At 39.2% G+C, this 18,430-nt stretch overlaps 1 protein-coding gene and 1 pseudogene across 1 annotated transcript in view; both read right to left on the minus strand.

Moving 5' to 3' along the window:
- Positions 1-3,164: 3,164 nt before the first annotated feature.
- Positions 3,165-14,202, minus strand: LOC144339457 (uncharacterized; annotated as a pseudogene).
- Positions 12,948-18,430, minus strand: part of LOC106997133 (uncharacterized) — a 74,096-nt gene continuing 68,613 nt past the window's right edge. Inside the window, exon 6 of the mRNA XM_077994091.1 lies at positions 12,948-15,102. The gene's annotated coding sequence lies outside the window, so the exon portion shown is untranslated. The remainder of the gene's footprint in view (positions 15,103-18,430) is intronic.

The raw sequence follows: 18,430 nt of genomic DNA on the forward strand, positions 1-18,430 counted from the left end.
GTGTCCATTCTACACAAATTATTGCATAAAATTGAAAAGGAGAGGACATTCTTCAACTCACTCTATGAGGCCAGAATTAGATGTCCAAAACAGATAAAGATATTACAGGAAAAGAAAACTGCAGGCCAACATCCCTCATGAACATTGATGAAAAAGTTGTTACTGAAATTTGAGCAAATTAAATCCAACGCCAGGTTAAAGGATAATATATCATGACCAAGTGTGCAAGGTTGGTTTAACAATAGAAAATCAATGAATGTAATCCACAATAATAAAAAACAAAAGAAATTTATAAACTATATGATCATCTCAATAGATGTAGAAGAAAGCATTTGACAAATATCAATGTACATTCTTTATTTGCTTTAAAAAATGAATTTTACTGCTTTAAAAAAGGCACTTTCTCAACTTAATGAAGGGCTTCTACAAAAACATAGCTTAAAAAAATAAGGAATAGCTCAGATCAGGAACAAAGTAAGATATCCACTCTCACCACTTGTCTTTCACATTATGTTGGAATTTCTTGTCAATGCAATAAAGCAAGAAAAAGAAATAAAAGATATCCAAGTTGAAAAGAAATAAATAAAACTCTTTATTCACAAATGACACAATTATTCATGTAGAAAATCCAATGGAATCTATATTTTTGAAATAAGCTACTAGAATTATTAAATGAGTTGAGGCAATGCTGCAGGATAAAAAGATCAATACATAAAAATCTATTTTGTTTTATATATTAGCAATAAACTACCAGAAGTTAATATTTTGAAAACAATGCCATTAAAAATGGCCTCAAAAATATGAAATAATTAGAAATAAAAATGTCAAAAGATTGTAAAAGACCTGTGCACTGAAAACTATAAAACATTGCTGAAAGTAATTAAATATCATCTAAATAAATGGTGAGATATACAGGTTGTGTATTCCTCATCCAAACTGCTTGGAACCAGAAGTGTTTGGGATTGTACATTTTTTTGGATTTGGAATATTTGCATATGCATAATGAGATATCTTGGGAATGGGACTCAAATATAAACACAAAATGCATTTGTTTTATATACACCTTATGTACACAGCCTAAAGGTAATTTTATACAAAATTTTTTATACTTTTGTGCAAAAAACAAAGTTTGTGTACATTGAACCATAAGAAAGCAAAGGTGTCAGATGTGTAATTTTCCACTTGTGGCATCATGTCATTACTCAAAAAGTTTCAGATTTTAGAGCATTTCAAATTTCAGATATTCAGATTAGTAATGTTCTACCTATGTTGTGTTCATTAGTCAAAAGACACAATAATGCTAAGAAAGCACTCTTCCCAAACCAATCCATACATTTAAACCAATCCCAATTAAAATTCTAGCAGGGTTTTTGTAGAAATTAACTGATTCTAAAATTGATATAAAAATTCAAAGGACCCAGAATAGCCAAAACAACTCTGAAAAAAAAAAAAAAAGATGAACAAATTTAGAGAACTAACACTTATTATGAAGCTACAATAATCAAGACAGTTTGGTACTGGTGTAAAGATAGACAAATAGACAAATGGAACAGAAGAGAGTCCAGAAATAGACCCACACATATACAGACAAATGATTTTGACAAAGTTTCAAAGGCAATTCAGTAGAGAAAGATTAGTCTTTTCAACAAATGGTGCTGGAATAATTGGATATATATATATATATATGCAAGAAAAAAAATAAACTTTGATCTATATCTTGCACCATAAAATTAACTCAACATGAATCATAGACCTAAATGTAAAACTTAAACCTATAAAACTTTTAGGAGAAAACTTCTGCAACTTTGATTAGGTAAAGATTCCTTAGATATGATACCAATATCATAATCTGTAAAAGAAAATATAGATAAATTGGACATTATCATAATTTTAAAACTTCTACCTTTTGAAATACACTGCCAGCAAAATGAAAAGACAAACCAGATATTTGGGAGAAAATACCTGCAAACCACATATCTGATTTAAGACTTATATCCAAAATATATTTATATATATATTTAAAATTCTTAAAATTCAGTAATAATAAAACAATGGACAAAAGATTTGAATAGACACTTCATCAAAGAAAACAATAAACATGAAAAGATTCTCAACACCATTAAGTTAAAATCACAATGAGATAGCATTATAGACCTATCAGAATGGCTAATTTAAAAAAAATACACCATATCTGGTTTTAGCAAGAATTCTGAGCAACTGAAACTCTCATACACTGATGATAGAAATGTAAAATGATTCAACTACTTTGGAAAACCATTTTACAGTTTCTTAAAAAGCAAAACATACACATACATATAATCCATGCAACCTACTTCCAAGTATTTCCCCCAAGATAATTAAAGTATCTGTCAATATAAAGATTTGTACACAAATGTTCATAGTAAACTTATATGTAACATCCTGGGTTACCCAGGGGCCTCCAGCGGGACAGAACTAATAGGATATATATATAAAGGGGAGTTTATTAAGTCTTAACTCACACAATCACAAGGTACCACAATAGGCCGTTTGCAGGCTAAGGAACAAGGAGAGCCAGTCCGAGTTCCAAAATTGAAGAAGTTGGAGTCCGATGTTCGAGATCAGGAAGCATCCAGCACAGGAGAAAGGCTGGGAGGCTGGGCCATCTAGCCTTTTCACATTTTTCTGCCTCCTTTATATTTGCTGGCAGCTGATTAGACGGTGCCCACCCAGGTTAAGAGTGGGTCTGCCTTTCCCAGTTCACTGACTCAAATGTTAATCTCCTTTGACAACACCCTCACAGATACCCAGGATCAATACTTTGCATCCTTCAATGCAATCAAGTTGACACTCAGTATTAACAATCACAAGTCCACCCTGTCAACTTGACCCACACACATCTCCTGAGATCATACATACTCTTCAAATAACGATACTGAAATAGGTCATAATTATGCTCAAGATAATACAACTATCCTTCATAGTACTACCATTCATAAAGCCAGAAATGCACCAATCCTCAACCCAGATCCTATTACCTAAAGTTAACAACACTTAAATGCTGATAGGAAGTCAAAATCTTATGTCACATAATAAAGGAAAAAGAAAGTGAAGGTTTTTCTTAGTACAAAGTGTACATGCATAAACATGGTTTTAACAAAATCAAGAGGAAATATTCATGACAATTATAGTCCTCGTTTTTGCAACTGGTCACGTAGTCGTAGCTGGTATTGATGACTACCTTCTTCTACTACCCATTCTGTATGCTCTTTGCCTTCAGCAAGCACCTTAACATGTCATAGATTTTTTTCCTGGTGGAGTGACCCAAATCTTCATTCCTGAAGAGTCTGGGCCATCTGTAGTCCTGCCTGGATTGGGCTGCTGTAGTTTCCCATTGACTTTAATCACAGGCATGGTAATACTAAGAGATGCCCTAATGGGTCTCCTGTATTCCATGCATACTCTTCCTTGCTTCTGTTGTGGAATAGTAGAATGATTTCATCTTGGGATAGTCCAGGTAAATCACCCCAGCCAACACTGTAACTCCCTTCTTAGCCTGTTGACTTAAAGGTAGGAGGAACCCAAAGTGTCCAGGTGGCAATATTAACCTCCAGTTTAATGGAATTGTTGTGTCTCCAGGTGGCAGTGTTCTTCCCTCTGGAACTAAGACCTCTAGGCAGCAGAACGTAATGTTGCGGGAACAGGAAGCAAAAATGTTGCTAGTGGATCCCTAGGGGTGATGGTGAATGCTGATGATCAAGGGATGCCACTTCCACTTCCACCCTTTGATTCCTGGCTATGGGAGAAAGAGTACCATACATTGGATGCCGATTCAGAGCATACACAGCCTTCTGGAGAACTTTGCCCCAGCCCTGCAAAGTACTGTCGCTTAGTTGGCATTGTAATTGTGACTTCAAAAAGCTATTCTACCGTTCTATCAACCCATCTTCTTCAGGATGATGTGGAACATAGGAAGACCAGTGAATTCCATGAGCATGAGCCCACTGACACACTTATTTAGCTGTAAAGTAAGTGCCTTGGTCAGAGACAAAGCTGTGTGGAATACCGTGACACTGGATAAGGCATTCTGTGAGTCCACAGATGGTAGTCTTGGCAGAAGCATTGCATGCAGGATAGGCAAACTTATATCTGGAGTAAGTGTATATTCCAGTAAGGACAAACTTCTGTGCTTTCCATCATGGAAGAGGTCCAATATAATCAACCTGCCACCGGGTGGCTGGCTGATCACCCCAAGGAATGTTGCCATGTCAAGGGCTCAGAGTTGGTCTCTGCTGCTGGCAAATTGGGCACTCAGCAGTGACCATAGCCAGGTTAGCCTTGGTGAGTGGAAGTCCATGTTGCTAATCCCATGCATAACCTCCAGCCTTGCCACCACGGCCAATTTGTTCATGGGCCTGTTGGGCAATGACAGGGATGGCTGGGGAAAGAGGCTGGTTGGTGTCCATAGAATGGGTCACTCTAGCCACTTGATTATTAAAATCTTCCTCTGCTGTGGTCACACGTTGGTGAGCACTCACAAGTGATACAAGTATCTTCACAGTTTTTGACCACTCAGAGAGGTTCATCCGCATACCTGTTTCCCAAATTTCTTTGTCACCATTTTTCCAATCATGCTTCTTCCACGTCCCTGACCATCCAGCCAAACCATTGGCTACAGTCCATGACTCAGTATATAATCGCACATCTGGCCATTTCTCCTTCCATGCAAAGTGCACAACCAGGTGCACTGCTCAAAGTTCTGCCCACTAGGGAGATTTTCCTTTACCGCTGTCCTTCAGGGATGTCCTAGTAAGGGGTTGTAGTGCTGCGCCTCTCCACTTTTGGGTGGTGCCTGCATATCATGCAGAACCATCTGTGAACCAGGCCCTAGTCCTCCCTTCCTCTGTCAACTGATCGTAGGGAACTCCCTATGAGACCATCGGTGTAGGCTGAGGGAGAGAAGGCAGGGTGGCAGAAGTGGAGACCACGGGCATTTGAGCCACCTCCTCAAATGCATGTAGGCATGTAACTTACTTGTGCCTTCAGGACCTGCATGTAACTTACTTGTGCCTTCAGGACCTGCTCAAGCCCAATCATGTATATACCACTTCCATTTGATGATGGAATGCTGCTGCGCATGACCCACTTTATGGCTAGATGGATCAGAAAGCACTCAGTTCATGACAGGGAGTTCAGGTCTCATGGTGACTTCATTTCCCATAGTTAAACGTTCAGTTTCCACCAAAGCCCAGTAACAGTCCAACAGCCGTCTCTCAAAAGGAGAGCAGTTATCTGCAGAAGACGGCAGGGCCTTGCTCCAAAATCCTAGAGACCTCCACTGTGATTCACCTATGAGGGCCTGCCAAAGCCTCCAAACAGCATCCTTATCCACCACTGACACCTCAAGCACCATTAGATCTGTTGGGTCATATGGCACAAGTGGTAGAGCAGCTTGCACAGCAGCCTGAACCTGTTGCAGAACCTTCTCCTGTTCTGGACCCCACTCAAAACTGGCTTCAGGTCACTGGATAAATGGGATGGAGTAACACACCTAAATGAGGAAGGTGTTGCCTCCCAAATCTAAATAGGCCCACTAGGCATTCCTCTTTCTTGGTTGTAGGAGGGGCCAAATGCAGCAACTTATCCTTCACCTTAGAAGGAATATCTTAACAGGCCCCACACCACTGTACCACTAGAAATTTTGCCGAGGTAGAAGGTCCCTGAATTTTAGTCAGACTTATTTGCTGTCCTCTGGTATGCAAATGTCTCACAAATAAGTCCAGTGTGTTTGCTACTTCTTGCTCATTGGATACAAGCATCATAATGTCATCAGTGTAATGGACCAGTGTGATATCTTGTGGAACCAAAAAGCGACCAAGATCTCTCCAAATAAGATTATGACACAAAGCCAGAGAATTGATATACCCCTGAGGTATGACAGTAAAGGTATATTGCTGGCCTTGCCAGGTGAAGGCAAATTGCTTCTGGTGGGCCTTATGGACAGGAATAGAGAAAAAGGCATTTGCCAAATCAATGGCTGTATACCAGGTACCAAGAGATGTGTTAATTTGCTCAAGCCATGAAACCACATCTGGTACACTAGCTGCAATTCAAGTCACCACTTGGTTAAGCTTACAATAATCCACTGTCATTCTCCAAGATCCATCTGTCTTCTGCATTGGCCAGAGAGGAGAGTTGAATGGGGATGTGGTGGGAATCACCACCACTGCGTCCTTCAAGTCCTTGATGGTGGCAGTAATCTCCACAGTCCCTCCAGGGATGTGATGTTGTTTTTGGTTTACTATTTTTCTAGGTAGAGGCAACTCTAATTGTTTCCATTTGGTCTTTCCCACCATAACAGCCTCCACCTTACCAGTCAGGGAACCAATGTGGGGGTTCTAGCTGCTAAGTATGCCTATGCCAATTATGCATTCTGGCAACCACAGGTTGAGTCCAGGGACATGCTGTAATTCAGACCTGAGCTAAAACTCCATTAATTACCTAACCTCTGTAAGCCCCTCGTTTAACTAGAGGACCACAATAACATTTTGGGTCCCCTGGAATCAATGTCAACCCAGAGCCAGTATCCAGTAGTCTCTGAAATGTCTGATCATTTCCTTTTCCCCAGTGCAGTTACCCTACTAAAAGGCTGGAGGTCTCCTTGGGGAAGGATGGGAGAAAGACTAACAGCATAAATTATCAGTAGTGTAGTGAGGTCCTTCCTCAAGGGAACTTCATTCAATGTCTCTGGGTCTGTAAACTGGCTCAAGTCTGGAAATTGATTGAGGGGCCATGATTCTCTGTTTTTATAATTCAAATTAGTCTTTTGTCCACTCGACCTAGAAGTTTTCTGCTTATATAAATTAAGTAGGAATGCAGTAGGCTTCCTATCAATTTTACATCTAAGAACACCATGATTAATTAACCAATGCTGGAGTCTACACGAGTCAGACTATACTGATTGCTGCTTTCCCCCTACTGTCTATTAAAGTAGCTATGCCCACCTTGCCTTTGATGGTGGAGTGCTATCACGTGGCCCCTGCCACCTCGTGATCCAATTATTCCCACTCTATTTAAATTTTGTAGTTGAGCAACTGAAGCTCCCACTGTTAGATCTGACATACAGAGAAGAGCAATTACAGGGCTCTTCAAAGATGCAGGTGCTGCCCTCACAAACCTATTTCGCAAGGCATTGGTCAAGGGTATACCTTCTGGACCCTCCCAGCTGGGATGAGTAGGCCTAAAATGACTAATCCTCTCCATCATCCCAATCTCCCTAAGCCTTTGGATCCCTTTCTCTACATTAAACTAGGGGAGATCAGGCATTTCCAGCTTGCTCACAGTGGGCCATCTTTTGATCCATATTTCAGCTAACCAAGCAAATATACGATTAGAACCTTTTTTAACTCCCTGAACTGCAACATTTAATGCAGAATCCCTACCTATTGGGCCCAAATAAAAAAATTCAGCCTGGTCCAACTCTATGTTCCTTCCACCATTATCCCACACACTTAATATCCATTCCCATGCCTGTTCTCCAGATTTCCACTTATATAAATTAGAAAACTCAAGTAGTTCTTTTTCAGTGTAGCGCACCTCCTCATGGGTCCCACCCTCAACCTCACCTCTAAGAGACCACCAGGACTTTAGTCTAGTTATAGGTCTAGAAGCAAACAGGGGTGTTGGGGGTGGCTCCTGAGGAGAATAAACATTATCTTACAGGGAAACTGCCTCAGGGGAGGCCATCACTGTTGCTTCAGGCAGCGCAGGGTTTATCTCCTCAGACAAAGGTGGAAAGGCTAATGGCTGCATGGGTCAGGGAGGGGATATTGCCACTACTGGGAATGGGGAAGCTGTTTCTTCTGGCAAAAAAGGTTCATCAGAGTTTACAAACTCAGTGTCCCCAGCTTCATCAGGGTCCTCCCACACATCCCCATTCCAAGTTGCAGGATCTCAATCTTTTCTAATCAATGCCCTCACTTTAACAGTAGACACCTGGCAAAGCTGTGCATGTACCTTTCATTGCAGATCAACCACTCTCATGATAAGAGTCTGTGTCTGTTTTTCCACAATTTCAGCCCTTTCTCTACAGGAGATAAGACTCTCGCTCAGGGAAATCTTAGCAGATATGAGGCTCAGTATCTGCTTCTGAGGCCGGGAGTTGGAATCCCTGAGTACATCATCTTCTTTCATCACTTTGTCCACTGAACTTACAAGGAAAAAACCAGCTTCATTATGTTCCTTGGTTCTCCACATATGGTCAAAGGTATTATGTATAGAGTCAATAAACTCCTTCCCTCTCATGAGCAGTGAATTAGGAGTATCAAACGCATTTATTTTGCATAACTCTCTAAATAGTTTATGCTAAGGACTATCAGTGTTCTCTACACTATTAGAAGTAGAGTCCTTAGCATTTTGGGGTCTAATCATATTAAGAAGCCAACTCCAGAAACGCCAAAACTAACAAAGTAACTCCATCCTTAAGGTTCCTCTAAAACCACTCCTGGTACCAAAATCTGTATTAGTCAGAGTTCTCCAGAGGGACAGAGCTAATAGGATATATATATATTAAGGGGAGATTATTAAGTATTAACTCACAGGGTCCCACAATAGGCCATCTGCAAGCTGAAGAGCAAGGAGAGCCAGTCTGAGTTCCAAAATTGAAGAACTTGGAGTCTGACGTTTGAGGTCAGGAAGCATCCAGCACAGGAGAAAGGTGTGGGCTGAGAGGCTAGGCCAGTGTAGCCTTTTCATATTTTTCTGCCTGCTTTATATTTGCTGGCAGCTGATTAGATGGTGCCCACCCAGATTAACAGTGGGTCTTCCTTTCCCAGTCCACTGACTCAAATGTTAATCTCCTTTGGCAACACCTTCACAGACATATGCAGGATCAATACTTTGCATTCTTCAATCCGATCAAGTTGACACTTACTATTAACCATCACAAATCCCATAACTGTAAACAGCACAGTGTTCAGCATAGGAAAATGGAAAAACAAATTGTCATATAGCCTCACAGTGGAATAATACCCATCAATGGTAAAAGAATGAACTAATGATACAAGCGACAACATAGATGAGTCTCAAAATAATTATGCTGCTGAAACATGCCAGACTCTCCTGCCCTCCAAAAATACATACTGTTAGATTCCATTCATATGTTTCTAGAAAACACAAACTAGCATACTGTGATTTAAAAAAATTTCTGTCTCATTGATCTGTCTAATATCAACAGTGGGGTGTTAAAGTCTCCCACTATTATTGTGTGGGAATCTAAGTCTCTTTGTAGGTCTCTAAGAACTTGTTTTATGAATCTGGGTGCTCCTGTATTGGGAGTATATATATTTAGGATCGTTAGCTCTTCTTGTTGCATTGATCCCTTTACCATTATGTAATGCCCTTCTTTGTCTTTTTTGATCTTTGTTGGTTCAAAGTCTGCTTTACTAGATGCTAGGATTGCAACCCCTGCATTTTTTTGCTTTTTATTTTCTTGGTAAATATTCCTCCATCCCTTTATTTTGAGCCTAAGTGTGTCTCTGCATGTGAAATGGGTCTCCTGAATACAGCACACCGATGGGTCTTGACTCTATTCAATTTGCCAGTCTGTGTCTTTTAATTGGGGCATTTAGCCCATTTACATTTAAGGTTAATATTGTTATGGGTGAATTTGATCCTGTCATCATGATACTAGCTGGTTATTTTGCATATTAGTTGATTCAGTTTCTTCATTGTATCATTGGTCTTTACATTTTTGGGTGTTTTTGCAGTGGCTGGTGACAGTTTTTCCTTTTCATATTTAGTGCTTCCTTCAGGAGCTCTTGTAAGGCAGGCCTGGTGGTGACAAAATCCCTCAGCATTTGCTTGTCTGGAAAGGATTTTATTTCTCCCTCGCTTATGAAGTTTAGTTTGGCTGGATATGAAATTCTGGGTTGAAAATTCTTTTAAGAATGTTGTGGCCAGGCGCGATGGCTCACGCATGTAATCCCAGCACTTTGGGAGGCCAAGGTGGGCAGATCATGAGGTCAGGAGAGCGAGAGCACCCTGATTAATATGGTGAAATACCGTCTCTACTAAAAATACAAAAAATATATATATGTTAGCCAGGCGTGTTGGGGGCACCTGTAGTCCCAGCTACTCAGGAGGCTGAGGCAGGAGAATAGCGTGAACCCAGGAGGCAGAGCTTGTAGTGAGCTGAGATGGCACTACTGCACTCCAGACTGAGCGACAGAGTGAGACTCCATCTCAAAAAAAAAAAAAAAGAAAAAAAAAAAGAATGTTTAATATTGGCCCCACTGTCTTCTGGCTTGTAGGGTTTCTGCAGGGAGACTGCTGTTAGTCTGATGAGCTTCCCTTTTTGGGTAACCTGACCTTTCTCTCTGGCTGCCCTTAACATTTTTACTTTCATTTCAACCTTGGAGAATCTGATGACTATGTGTCATGGGGTTGCTATTCTCAAGGAGTATCTTAGTGATGTTCTCTGTATTTCCTGAATTTGAATGTTGGCCTGTCTTGCTAGGTTGGCGAAGTTCTCCTGGATAATAACCTGAAGTGTGTTTACCAGCTTGGTTCCATTCTCCCTGTCACTTTCACATATACCAATCAATCACAGGTTTGGTCTTTCACATATGATCTTTTCCATATCTCTTCGAGGCTTTGTTTGTTCCTTTTCATTCTTTTTTTTCTAATCTTGTCTTCACGTCTTATTTCAGTAAATTGATCTTCAATCTCTGATATCATTTCGTCTGCTTGATAAATTCAGCTATTGATACTGGTATATACTTCAAGAAGTTCTCGTGCTGTGTCTTTAAGCTCCATCAGTCATTTATATTCTTCTCTAAATTGGATATTCTATTTAGCAGTTCCTGTAACATTTTATCAAGGTTCTTAGCTTCCTTGCATTGGGTTAGAACATGCACCTTTAGCTCAAAGGAGTTTGTTATTACCCACCTTCTGAAGCCTACTTCTGTCAATTCATCAAACTCATTCTCCGTCCAGTTTTGTGCCCTTGCTGGACAGGAGTTGCGATCACGTGGAGGAGAAGAGGCATTCTGGTTTTTGGAATTTTCAGCGTTTTTTCACTGTTTTTTCCTCATCTTTGTTGATTTATCTGCCTTTGGTCTTTGATGTTGGAGGCTAAAGACCTTTGGATGGGGTTTCTGTAGGGGAGTCCTTTATATTGATGTGGATGTTGTTGCTTTCTGTTTGCTAGTTTTTCTTCTAACAGTCAGGCCCCTCTTCTGCAGGTCTGCTGCGGTTTGCTGGAGGTCCACTCCAGACCCTATTCACCTGGGTATCACCAGTGGAGGCTGCAGAACAGGAAGGATTGCTGCCTGCTCCTTCCTCCAGAAGCTTTGTCTCAGAGGGGCACCAGCCTGATGCCAGCCGGAGTTCTCCTGTATGAGGTGTCTGTTGACCCCTGTTAGGAGGTTTCTCCCAGTCAGGAGGCACAGGGGTCAGGAACCCACTTGAGGCAGTCTTTCCATTAGCAGAGCTGGTGCGCTGTGCTGTGAGAATCTCTCGTCAGGATCAGCTGCTCTCCTCAGAGCTGGCAGGCAGGAATGATTAAATCTGCTGAAGCCCACAGCCACCCCTTCCCCCAGGAACTCTGTCCCAGGGAGATGGGGGTTTTGTCTGTAAACCCCTGATGGGCTGTTACCTTTCCTTCAGAGATGCTCTGCCCAGTGAGGAGGAATCTAGAGAACCAGTCTGACCACAGCTGCTTTGCTGCACCCAGGCCAGACCTCCCAGCCTCCTTAGTTCAGCCATTGTGGAAGACAGTGTGGTGATTCCTGAAGGATCTAGAACCAGAAATACCATTTGATCCAGCAATCATCCCATTACTGGATATACACCCAAAGGATTATAAATCATTCTACTATAAAGACACGTGCACACATAGTTTTATTGCAGCACTATTTACAATAGCAAAGACTTGGAACCAAGCCGATTGTCCATCAATGATAGACTGGATAAAGAAAATGTGACACATATACACCATGGTATATTATGCAGCCATAAAAAAGAATGAGTTCATACCTTTTGCAGGGACATGGATGAAGCTGGAAGTCATCATCTTCAGCAAACTAACACAAGAACAGAAAACGAAACACTGCATGTTCTCACTCATAAGTGGGAGTTGAACAATGAGAACACATGGACTCAGGGAGGGGAGCATCACATACTGGGGCCTGTCAAGGGGCAAGGGGAGGGAGAGCATTAGGACAAATACCTAATGCATGCGGGGCTTGAAACCTGGATGACAGGTTGATGGGTGCAGGAAACTACCATGGCACATGTATACCTATGTAACAAACTGTACGTTCTGCACATGCATCCAAGAACTTACAGCAAAATTTAAAAATAAAAAATAAAAACTTTACAAGATTTTGGGGAAAAAAACAGATCAGTGATTGACTGGGGCTGGGATGGAGCCACGAGGAGAGACAGAAGAAAAGGATACAAAGGAGCATGAGGAAAGCTCTGGGGGTAATGGAAATTTCCATTATCTTGATTATGTTGACATTTCGTGGGTGTAAACATAGGTCAAAACTTAGCAAACTGTACACTTCAAATATGTACTATTGACGTTATTGCAGTTATTCCTCAACAATGCTGATAAAAAGTTTAAATATGAAATAAGTAGAATTGATTCTTCCTTTTATACAAGAATAAAGATTGAAGTGGTGTCTTTGATGACCCAACAAATAATCCTCAGGCAGAAACCCTGAGAGGAAACAAGGTTCATCTAGAAGTACAACTAATTCCTCTTTACCAAAAGCTAAAATAGGTAAGGTTGTATCTAGGTGTCTGGAGCCTGAATGTTTATTTCAGGGTTCATCTTTAAGAAAAGATATCCAAATGAAAAATATGATATTGAGTACAAAAGTGATGATTAATATAGAATATTAAACCAGAAAATCTTTCAAACATTAAAAGACCAACAAAAACTACAAATAACACAAAATTCATGAAAAATAAAATAATATTTTATTACCTAACCACTTAATACACTGTTTTACAGCTTTATTGAAGTACAATGAATAAAAAATAACTGCATCTTATAAAATAGTTGTATATTTAATATATACAATTTGAAGAGTTTGAAAATACACATACACCCATGATACCATTACCACAAGCAAGGTAATATAGCATATCCACTATCTCCAATAGTTTCCTTGTGTCCCTTTGCTTTTCTGCAAGTGATAAGAACGCTTCATGTAAGATCTATCCTCTTCACAAATTTTTAAGTGCACAATACCACATTATTAACTGTGGGCACTATGCTGTACAGCAAATCTCTAAAACGTATTTATCTTGTATAACTATAACTTTATACCCACTAAAGAACTCAAAAGCAGAAAATAGAATGGAGGGTTCCAGAGGATGAGTTGTTAATCTACTTCTTAACACTTTTTAATGCAAACTCTTTGATAACCTTTTCATATGATGATGATTTTTATAACATTGTCTATAAGAAAATATAAAGATAATTCATTCTTTCTTACACACACACACACACACACACACACACACACAGCATCAATAATTGTATATGCGGTATTATTTGTTATGTTCCTGACAGGAAACTTCCTTTTTCACTTCATATTGATCAGAACTGAATCGTCAGCTGGCAGTTTTATATTTCTGATAATTGGAACAATTTCCATAGAGTAGCATCTGTCTCTACATTTCACCAGAGGTTTCTCCTCACTACACATATACTTCTAGTGCTAGACACCTTAGTATCCATTCATATCCTGATAAAATCTCTGACCAAGCAGGTTCTTGTCACGATGCCAGGTGAGTTGGCACAGTTGAAAGAATATGTGTTCCTAGAAGGCAATCCTACACTGAGATGTCTACCAATATCTTAAATAAATATGGGAGTGTCTATGACATGCATAATATACCCCACTTTAATTGCATTCACAATAGAACTTTCCCTTAGCCAGAGTCCAAAAATTTCTGCGATCATTCCCCTATTATCCAAACCAAGCAAAAATATAATGGGCCGGGGAGGATTAGAGTGGGGAAAAATACAGTAGTCTTGACCAACTGCAGTTAAAATATTTAGCTTTTCATCTTTGTGAAAAATCATATAACCACATGAACACATTGCTAGGGTCTCTCTCAAAGCCTTGGAAGCGCCCCTCCAACGGAGGGATCTTAAAGCTTAATCTTTCTTAGTTTCACAGTAAAATTACCTTTGAAACGAGTCATTATTACTTCTTCCTACACCTTCTTATTTTGTCTGTACTGTTTACTTTTTTCTTTACAGTGATTCCTCAGTTTCTCAATTTTCTCAGGATATACTGATAGGGATCTGGATTTATATGTGATACATATGACACCTTGAAAACCATAGCTATGTGTTCTTATCACATTTAGGGGAAAGACTGGAGATAACAAGGAATTATCACAATAAAGGAAAATATATTTTGCTTAATCTATGTTAGCATATTTTAATGTTTCACAGGGAAATGAATGCGCACATACATTTTTCTAAATTAAGCATATATAAATAATTTGAAAACTTATCAAACTTAGACCCCAGTTTTTATTATTCCTACTGGAATTAAAACTTCAATTAACTAGAATTATCAGAGAAAGGCATCATTTAATTAGTTTTCTTTTCTGCCTAACCTAAAATCATTAACCAAAACATTCTTGTTTTTGTTCTGTATTGTTCAGAATCTTTGTAAATTTTAAGTGGGCAACTTTTCTCACTTAGCAAGAAGAATAGCCTGAACGTAATCTTATTTGATTAATTAGTTGCTGAATTGTTTCAGGAGTGTGATTGTGGAAGTCAAGTCTCATCATACCAGAGATTTGGAAGATATAAATGTTTTTAATGAAGGACCAGTCCTGGGGAGTGCCTTATATTACTTACAACTCCCATGTTGAAATTGACATGAACCCCATAAAGTAGCTCAAACCACAAGTTGTTGTTTGAGCAAATATGTTTACAATTGAGTCCAGAAGCAGGTTTTACTTCAGGTAAGGCTTGATCCAGTAGTCCAAAAGTTGTTGTTATGACCCTGAATTCCCTCTGTCTTCTGCCCCAGTGACTTCAAACTGAGGCTCTACACAGTGGTCGCCACACCAGAAACAGGCTCTCTCCTATAGGTAAAAAAAAAAATGTTTCCACCATTTCAGAACTCACATTTTTTCGCAAGACAGTTAAAGAAGACAGCTTCTCATTCCAAGGTGACAAGGAAATATCTCCTTCTATCTCATTGGCTCTGATTGAGCTATCTACTTATCTTTGAGCCAGGCAGTATGGGAGGGGGAAATGAGAGAGAGGAATATAATATAGTGGTTGGCCTAAGTCAATCTGGGCTCTCTCCTAAGACAGGCGGTGGGGTCAATTCCATACAAACTAAATGTCTGTGATGTGGTGTGATATGGGGGACAGGGAGTGAAGATAAAATTTCCCAAAGGAAAATAATGGTAAGGGAGAATGGATGTCAGGCACACAACCAACAAATGTCCACCACAACATCCATGAAAAGGCTTTGAATTTAGGCTCAGACAGTCCAGAGTTCACAACCTGTCTTAGATTGTTTTGTGCTGCTATAACAGAATACCAGTATCTGAGTAATTTCTAAAGAAAAAAAATGTTTTCACAATAGCAAAGACTTGGAATCAACCCAAATGTCCATCAGTGACAGACTGGATTCAGAAAATGTGGCACATATACACCATGGAATACTATGCAGCCATAAAAAAGGATGAGTTTGTGTCCTTTGTAGGGACATGGATGCAGCTGGAAACCATCAATCTTAGCAAACTATCACAAGAACAGAAAACCAAACACCGCATGTTCTCACTCATAGGTGGGAACTGAACAATGAGATCACTTGGACTCGGGAAGGGGAACATCATACACCGGGGCCTATCATGGGGAGGGGGGAGGGGGGAGGGATTGCATTGGGAGTTATACCTGATGTAAATGACAAGTTGATGGGTGCTGACGAGTTGATGGGTGCAGCACAGCAACATGGCACAAGTATACATATGTAACAAACCTGCACGTTATGCACACGTACCCTAGAACTTAAAGTATAATAATAATAAAAAATAAATTTAAAAAAAAAGAAAAAAAATGTTTATCACAGTCCCATACACTAAGTCCAAGATTGAGGGGCTGGCACCTGATTAGAGCCTTCTTGTGGCATCATCCCATAGTGGAAGTCAGGAGGGCAAGAGAGAAAGAGGACAAAACTTGGCCTTCCATAATGATCTCACTCCTGTGAAAGCTGGATTAATCCATTCATGAGGGTGAAACTCTCATGGCCTAATCTACCTCCTACCAGTCCTACCTCTTAATATTGTTACAATGGCAATTAAATTTTAACATTAATTTGGGAGGAGACATTCAAACCTCAGCACAATGGAATTCTATCATTTATTATTTATAGGACTTCCAGCAAACTGACTTGTTTACATCAGTTTCCTATTCTGTAGAATGGTCATAATAATGTAACATCCCAAGGTTGTTATGGAGGCTACATAAGACAATATACATACAATGAATAATATAGTGTCCAATACAGAGTAACAATAATTGTTGCTCTTGTACAAATTCTTCAATCCAACGAAAGCCTGCTATTAAAATGGAAGGATGGAAAATTATCTTTCACAGAGCACAAGTCACCACTCTGGTTAAAGGAAAAGCAATATCCAGGAGCAACTGACTTTGGACAGTTGGCTTTACCCAGTGTGTAGAAAATCCTCTAACAAACTTCTACTGAGAGGCACATTGGGATGGAAATATTTCTGGAATTCCAAATTCAAAATGGAATTCATTTTTTCCAGAGAAATAGTGATCTGATGATCGAGTTCCTCCAGCAACTCAGAACATTTAATTTAGTCCACAGTGTAGCTGAAAAATAGTAACTGCACAGGTAAATTTGGTGTGATTACAATGATATTCTGCCCCCAAATAATTATATCTACACCAGGATTTCTATGGGGAAAACACATTTGTAAGTGACTTCAAAATAAATTTTTAGTGTACACCCCATTATAAAATAATGAGCCAGTTTAAAGTCTGGCTGCAGTACATACCATCTCAACACATCATTGAGCGTGTTTGTGTATGTATACCTATATGTATGTGTGTATATATAGATATGTGTATATATGTGTGTATATATACACATATATACATGTATATACACATATATACATATATACACATATATACATATATACACACATATATACATACACATACACATATATACACATATCTATATATATACACACACATATATAGGTATACATACATAAACATGCTCAATGATGTGTTGAGATGGTATGTACTGCAGCCAGACTTTAAACTGGCTCATTATTTTATAATGGTGTGTATACTAAAAATTTATTTTGAAGTCACTTACAAATGTGTTTTCCCCATAGAAATCCTGGTGTAGATATAATTATTTGGGGGCAGAATATCACTGTAATTTAGATTTATGTGTATATATATATGTATGTATATATACACACACACATACATAAATCTAAATTGAATTATGCAGAAAATTTTCGGGGGCAGGGTCTATGGGTGCATAGAGGACATCAAAACAACAGATTATTCAATGGTATGTGCCACTTCACAAGGTACTGTCAAAGTCCATTCCCTTTGTTATCTGAACAGTCATTGACTCTGTGCCGCATAGTTGCATCACCAAATGTTTTTTCTTGTACTTCTACATAAAATGTTCTTTTACATATATACAATGGCATTAGAAATGCTTGTCTTTGGGGAAGAAAGGACAAAAGTGAAAAAGAGAGTTCTCATTAGCAAACTACTAAACTAGACCAGGACATATTTCTGCCCTGATACAACAATTAATATGATAGTTTCTAGAAGGCCTTCAGGTTTCCTGGCATCCTCAGCTACAATGAAGTTTGCTGCTTTATTTTTTTAATTTACGGTTCTCCCTCTGTGGAAGGTTGCAGGTGTGAAGCAGCTGTGTTCAAGGTAACATCTCATACATTTGCACAGCGTGACAGACTGGGCTCACATCTTTTCTTTTCTTTTCTCTTTTCTTTCTAATTTGAGTTTATATGATTTCACTGTAGTGCTCAATAGCCCTTTTGGCCAAGGAACACTTCCTTCAATCCAACCTAAAATCCTCGTACTGTAACAGCAAATAGTTTTCTTTTTAAATTCACTATGTAGAAATTCGAGCACAGCTGGCCAATCTATGTTAAATCCTTTCATAAACTTGAAGATCATTATTAAATTTCCTCAGTCTTCTCTTTTCCTGGCCATAGAATAATCCCCACTCATTTGCTATAACATTTCTTAGTTACAAACTATTTTATCATCTCTTTTTTTTTTTTTCTGTTTCCCATATCCCAAGTTCTCCTATCCTTCCTGCACTGTACCCCTTACTTTGGTTAGGAGGCTGACCAGGAGGTAGTGTAATAAGGAGAG

The sequence above is a fragment of the Macaca mulatta genome, chromosome 2, assembly GCF_049350105.2.
Source record: "Macaca mulatta isolate MMU2019108-1 chromosome 2, T2T-MMU8v2.0, whole genome shotgun sequence".
Lineage (NCBI taxonomy): Eukaryota > Metazoa > Chordata > Mammalia > Primates > Cercopithecidae > Macaca > Macaca mulatta.